The sequence below is a fragment of the Neoarius graeffei genome, chromosome 3, assembly GCF_027579695.1.
Source record: "Neoarius graeffei isolate fNeoGra1 chromosome 3, fNeoGra1.pri, whole genome shotgun sequence".
NCBI classification, from domain to species: Eukaryota; Metazoa; Chordata; class Actinopteri; order Siluriformes; family Ariidae; genus Neoarius; species Neoarius graeffei.
The window spans coordinates 68,537,279-68,544,808 of record NC_083571.1 but is presented as its reverse complement, the minus strand read 5'-3'; the positions used below and the strand labels follow the sequence as shown (position 1 = coordinate 68,544,808).

Below are 7,530 nucleotides of genomic sequence, written 5' to 3'. Positions count from 1 at the left end.
CACGGTGTTGTAGTGGTTAGCATTGTCACCTCACAGCGAGAAGGTTCTGGGTTTGAGCCCAGCAGCCGATGAGGGCCTTTCTGTGCGGAGTTTGCATGTTCTCCTCATGTCTGCATGGGTTTCCTCCGGGTGCTCCGGTTTCCCCCACAGTCCAAAGACATGCAGGTTAGGTTAACTGATGGCTCTAAATTGACAGTAGGTGTGAATGTGAGTGTGAATGGTTGTTTGTCTCTATGTGTCAGCTCTGCAATAACCTAGCGACTTGTCCAGGGTGTACCCCACCTCTCGCCCATAGTCAGCTGGGTGCCTGCGACCCTTTACAGGATAAGTGGTAATAGATAATGGATGGATGGATCTGTCTGTAAAGTAAAAATAAAATTGGTTTGAAACACAGGTGAAGTTTCCTTCGCTGTTTCAGATGAATGAATTAAATATTCTGATATCCTTTGCAGCTCACAATAACTTCACTTTAACATAATTTATAATCAATGACACACTTCGGAAACAATTAATTTTGCATTAATGGGTGAATCTCATCCACGAGTCATCCATTATAGACGTTATACACAAAATATTAGAAATATTCCACAAGTCACATGTTCAAGAACATTATGAATGTCCTGAAGATCATGAGAAGAAAAACTTTGAAACTTTTCCTGACCATCTTTCTGATAATGTGATATTGACTGATGGACTAAATGGAGGTTAAACAAAACAACAGAATGAACGTAAAGTATTAATACTAATTAAATCAATCAATCAAATCAATCAACTGAATGTCCTCAGTGATATTGTGAAATTATGAAATTAGTATGGATGCAAATCAACCTTTTTTTTTCTTTGTTAAAATATTTACTAGCTCTATGTTAAGAAACTCAGCTACACATTTAAAATTGCAGCAATGTGATTTTAGATCTTTGGTGAACATGTTCGAATCAATGTTGAAATATGATTTAAAAAAAAAAAATAATAAAGTTAATTTTAAGAGTGGGCAGCACGGTGTTGTAGTGGTTAGTGCTGTCGCCTCACAGCAAGAAGGTCCGGGTTCGAGCCCCGTGGCCGGTGAGGGCCTTTCTGTGTGGAGTTTGCATGTTCTCCCCGTGTCTGCGTGGGTTTCCTCCGGGTGCTCTGGTTTCCCCCACAGTCCAAAGACATGCAGGTTAGGTTAACTGGTGACTCTAAATTGACCGTAGGTGTGAACGTGAGTGTGAATGTTTGTCTGTGTCTATGTGTCAGCCCTGTGATGACCTGGCGACTTGTCCAGGGTGTACGCCGCCTTTCGCCCGTAGTCAGCTGGGATAGGCTCCAGCTTGCCTGTGACCCTGTAGAACAGGATAAAGCGGATAGAGATAATGAGATGAGAATGAGATTTTAAGAGTTACATGAGTCTTAAAAGAGAAAAGGCACTTTTGCACAATTTAATGATTTGCATTTTTTAGATATAGTGAGAAATAAAACAATGGAAATTGTTTTTTAATACTAACAATAAAAAGCATTATTTTTAGTGCCATAGTTTAAAAATAATCTGATTAAACATAGCACACTCATAAAACTGGGTGTGAATGACTCTGGAACTGGTGAGTTGTTATAAACACTGCTTATAATGCACTCTGATAGCATTTGTATTATAAACATGGCTATAAATGTAATGCCTTATTCATAAATAAGTGTAGCAATGACTATCATGCCTTACAAACACATTATAAAGTTATGAATGTATTACGAAGTCATGATCCATAGACTCTTCATAGAAAGTGTTGACATGAATACTGACACTCAAAAAAAAAAAAAAAACATTGGATTTACTTAACCGAGTTATGGCAACCAGTCCCACGAAACTGTGTTAATTTAGATGTATTGAATACAGTTATGTTGAGTGATTCAAAACATAACTGTATTCAATACATCTAAATTAACACAGTTTCGTGGGACCGGGTGCCATAACTCGGTTAAGTAAATCCAATGTTTTATTTTTTTGAGTGCTTGCATTACAACAGAAATGTGTGTGAGAGGCATTATTTGAGTTAAAAGAAATGATTACATGGAATTATAAGTACATGCTATGAATATATTCATTGCTCATTATATATATGTGACATGTAGCCTTCACAGAAATACGATGCTGTATATATATATATATATATATATATATATATATATATATATAGTGCTCAGCGTAAATGAGTACATCCCCTTTGAAAAGTAACATTTTAAACAATATCTCAATGAACACAAACAATTTCCAAAATGTTGAAAAGACAAAGTAGTAAGGTTAATAATATAAACTTGGATTACAGATTTTTCAGTTTTACTCAAATTAGGGTAGTGCAAAAATGAGTACACCCCACAACAAAAACTACTACATCTAGTACTTTGTATGGCCTCCATGATTTTTAATAACAGCACCAAGTCTTCTAGGCATGGAATGAACAAGTTGGCAACATTTTGCAAAATCAATCTTTTTCCATTCTTCAACAATGACATCTTTTAGTGACTGGATGCTGGATGGAGAGTGATGCTTAACTTGTCTCTTCAGAATTCCTCAAAGAAAATAATTTCTTTACACCACAAAGGTGAAGGCTACAAGAAGATCAGCAAAGCTTTACTTATCAGTCAGAATACTGTAGCAAAAGTGGTACAAAAATTTAAGAAAGATGGAACTGCAACCATCTCACAGAGACGTCCAGGTCGTCCACGGAAGTTAACACCTCGACAGGAGCGTCTTCTGATGAGAAGGGTTGAAGAAAATCGGCATGCAAGTTCACTGCAGTTATCTAAAGAAGTAGAAAGCCAAACAGGGTGACTGTTTCCCGTGACACAATACGGCGTACACTGCAGAGGAATGGCATTCATGGATGCCGTCCACGAAAGAAGCCTCTCCTAAAGCCCAGGCACAAAAAAGCCCGCCTAGAGTTTGCCAGGGCCCATGCTGACAAAAATGAAAACTACTGGGACTCTATACTCTGGTGTGATGAGACCAAGATGTTTTTGTTTTTGGAACTGATGGCTTCAAAACTGTATGGCATCACAAAGGTGAGGAATGCAAATAAAAATGCATGGTGCCTACAGTGAAACATGGTAGTGGCAGTGTCCTTATGTGGGGCTGCATGAGTGCTGCTGTTGTCGGGGAGCTGCATTTCATTGATGGCATCATGAATTCACAGACGTATTGCTCTATACTGGAAGAGAAGATGCTACCATCACTCCATGCCCTTGGTCGTCATGCACTTTTCCAACATAATTAAACATACATCTAAGGCCACTGTTGGATTTCTGAAGAAGAACAGGGTGAAAATGATTCAGTGGCCAAGTATGTCTCCTGATCTGGACCCAATCAAACACCTATGGGGAATTCTGAAGAGACAAGTTGAGCATCACTCTCCATCCAGCATCCAGTCACTAAAAGAGGTCATTGTTGAAGAATGGAAAAAGATTGATGTTGCAAAATGTTGCCAACTTGTTCATTCCATGCCTAGAAGACTTGGTGCTGTCATTACAAATCATGGAGGCCATACAAAGTACTAGATGTAGTATTTTTTGTTGTGGGGTGTACTCATTTTTGCACCACCCTAATTTGAGTAAAACTGAAAATGTGCAATCTAAGTTATATTATTAACCTTACTTTCACATTATAAGTTAAACAGATGTTATATTAAACTTTGTCTTGTCAACATTTTGGAAATTGTTTGTGTTCATTGAGATATTGTTTAAGTGTTACTTTTCAAAGGGGCTGTACTCATTTATGCTGAGCACTGTGTGTGTGTATATATATATGTGTATGTATATATATATATATATATATATATATATATATATATATATATAAAAACCCTTACGTTTATGATTCCTACACACAGCCTCTGAAAGCAGAGTTGCTAAACTCAGTAAGATTCTGACTCAGAAATAAATAATGTAATTCCTTGCCTTTACATGCTATAATAATTTTGTGCAAATAGCGTTTTAATGGTTTCTAACTTTATCTCTCAGCACCAGGATAAATTATTCATTCCCTCACTCCGCAGCATGGATGATACTGAGAGCACGGTGCGGTGAAGGAAGAGAGAGGAACACAGTGAATCAGCAAACAACAAAAATAATACCACTTCCTGAAAATACTGTGTTCATAATGCATTATAACTGCATGTGTGACAGTATAGCAAATATGGTACAAATACGGTATGAATACAATACGTGTTGTATATTTGTGATGGAAACACATATGTGCTGTGGATGTCATATGTATAATGAGTTATGGATACATTCATAACATGTTATAATGCATCTCATAAGGCTTTACGCATCCCATGATAACGGTTTATTCAAAGGCATTACAGATTATGGCATTTATATACTGTAGTAGTGCTTATAACCCCAAACAACACCTTATAACACCTTTCTATAATCTCATAATGCAATATGTAAAGTCAGACTTGTTATCTACTCTGCTTATAATGCATCATGATGCACCACAATTTGTAATGACAAAATAGTCATAAAGTGTAATGTAGTTTGATGAATGATTGCACCTTATAAATGCATTATAACATCCTATGAAAATGATTATAGTTAGTTTATGTTTGTGTATATATATATATATATATATATATATATATATATATATATACACACACTATGCTAGAAACACTTCATGGATGCACTGGGATGCATCCTCAGTGATGTATCCTGGGGTCCTCGGGTGTTTCGGGTCTCGCAACATCATACACCCTCACCCAGGCGACCCAGCCGGGGTTGATCAAGCCCCAACTTGCGTCCCAGTAGCAGTCCACGGATCACCCCTTTTAATCCAAAGCCACCGTGTGGCTTTCTCTGTGGCTTCGCTTGCAGATGCAATGGCCCTCTTCTTAGCTGCTCCTACAATGCCCAAGCGACTCAGGACTTTGCAGAGGGAGTGCCCTGCAAAACCCCTACAGCCGACTTCTCTGGGCTCATAGAAGGTTCTCCAACCTCTCTCCCTGCACTCCTCCACCAGCTCCTGGTACTTGGCTCTCTTCCTCTCATTGGCCTCCTCAAGATGCTCTTCCCAGGGAACTGTTAGTTTCAGAATGATGAGGTGTTTTGAAGCCTCAGATGTTATCACCACGTCTGGATGGAGAGTTGTTGCTGCCACATGTTGGGGAAACCTCAGCTGCTTTCCCAGGTCGGCCTGCAGCTGCCAGTCATTTGCCATGTGGAGGAGGCCTGTTATATGTTGGCGTGCTCGGGGTTTCTCTCCAGCTTTTACGAAGGAGACTGCCTTCTTTGGGGCATGATGGTGCTTGCAGGAGCTGATGGCAGAGGTTAAGCTTTCAGCAACTGCCTTAAGCACCTGGTCATGGCACCACCAGTAGTGGCCATCAGCCAGGGCCTTTGGGCAGCAGCTGAGATGTTCTTAGGAGCCTCTACCAGAGCACAGAAGGCAGAAGGGTGTCTCACTCTTTCCCCAGACATGGAGGCTCGCTGGGCTAGGCAGGACATCATAGACAGCTTGCACTAGGAAACTGGCCCGATGGAAGTCTGCCTGCAAGATGTTTGTCCAGGTGATCCTGCGCTGTAGTGCGCTCTCCCACCTTGTCCATGCTGCCTGTTGCCGGAGTCCCACCGCTCTGCTCACACGCTCTTCCTCCATGCCTGCTCGGACCTCCTCCTGGATCAGGTGGTGTCTCTCCTTACTGCGGGTCTGGCTGATCAGGGTCTTTGGGTAGTAACCCAGGCCTGCTCTTCCTGTTGTCACAGTGCCCACCAGTGCCTTCTGTCTTAGGCGAGACTCTGCCACCTCCACTGCTCTCCCAGCCTTCCACTTCCTTCCTGTCCTCACCTCGATGCCAGTTGCCGACACCTTGCAGTCCCTTGAGTCTCTGTACTGTAAGGCTTCTCTGGTGCATACCACCATGAACTCCTCAGTGAGGCCGCTGAAAGGAAGCTGCAGTGTGTTACTCGCCCCATACAGTGCTGCACTGGTGAGACTGCGTGGGAGGCCTAGCCACTTTTGAAGAAAGCCACTGATCTTCCTTTCTAGGGTCTCAACTGCTGTCATTGGGACTGCATAGATTAGCATGGGCCAGAGGATTCGTGCCAGGATAGAATGCTGATAGATCCAGGCTTTAAATCTACCAGGCAAACCAGACTTGTCAACCTTGGTGAGCCAGATTCCAAGTTCCATATTGGACTTCTGGATGGCAGCTGAGTCTTTCAGGCTGGAGTCGAAGAGTTTCCCCCAAACTCTTGACAGGTTGCTCTGTGATGGTTGGAATGACAGTTCCTGAGATGGAAAACCGGAACTTGTCAATCACTTTCCCCTTCTTCAGCACCATCGATCTTGACTTGGAGGGCTTGAAACTCATCCTTGCCCAGGTAATGAGTCTCTCAAGCCCTTGTAGAATTCACCTGCACCCTGGGACCGATGTTGTAGTGACGGTCAGGTCATCCATGTAGGCCATTATCGGGGGCTGCCGTACACCTGACTTGGTCAGGGGCCCTCTGCATTCCACCCCGGCTGACTTGACCACCATGTTCATGGCTAGTGCAAAAAGGATAACAGAGATGGTACAGCCTGTTATTATTCCTTTCCCAATGCGATGCCAGTCTGATGTTTCTGACCCAGAAGTGACCCTCATCCTGAAATTGTTGTAATAATCCAAGATGAGGTCCTTGATCTTAATGGGAACATGATGGAGGTGCAATGCAAGCTCGACCAGCTTATGCGGTATGGACCCGTAGGCGTTGGTCAGGTCCAACCACAAGACCGTTAGGTTGCCTCTGTTCTCGTGAGCCTCTCTAATCAGCTGTGTGACGACTCCAGTATGCTCCAGGCAGCCGGGTATTCCAGGGATCCCTCCCTTCTGCACTGATGGGTCAATGTAGTAGTTCTTGAGGAGAAACTCTGTCAGTCTCTGAGAGACAATGCTGAAAAACACCTTCCCTTCAACACTCAGGAGTGAGATGGTCTGAAACTGGTTGATGGTTTTTGAGTTCTCCTCTTTGGGGATCCATACTCCCTCAGCACACCTCCACTGGTCAGCGACTTTTCCCCTTCTCCAAATCACCTTCAGGATCTTCCACAGGTGCCATAGAAGCTCTGGACAGTGCTTATAAACCAGATAGGGAATACCACTGGGGCCTGGAGCAGATGCTGAGCGGGCTGCCTTGATGATGTCCTCGACCTCTTTCAGGCTTGGCTCCTTCAGGTTGAACTCTGTTGTTGGGGGGGGGGGGGGGGGGGGGGGCTGATGAGAGATTTGTTGGGTTCCAGGTCTTGTTCTCTCAGATGATTGCACACTATGTCCTGGAGGAAGCGATTCACTTGCTCTATTGAGCACTCAAGCCAGCCACTGCGCTTGTCCCCAAGCAGTTGTTTTGTAAAGCCAAAGGGATTGGCAATTAATGCAGCTCACTTCCTCGCTCTCTATCTTCCCAGTCTCCAGTGCCACTCTGCTCTGCGAAGGGTCATCAGCTTCTTCCGCAGGATGTTTTTCAGCTCTGTTAAAGGTTGCTTCTCCTCATCAGCAGCAGTCTTGTACTGCTTCTTCAGAG

The 7,530-nt window shown here is 42.9% G+C and overlaps 1 pseudogene; it reads right to left on the bottom strand.

Annotated features, from left to right (window-relative positions):
- Window positions 1–4,716: 4,716 nt before the first annotated feature.
- Window positions 4,717–7,530, bottom strand: part of LOC132882864 (uncharacterized) — a 2,944-nt pseudogene continuing 130 nt past the window's right edge.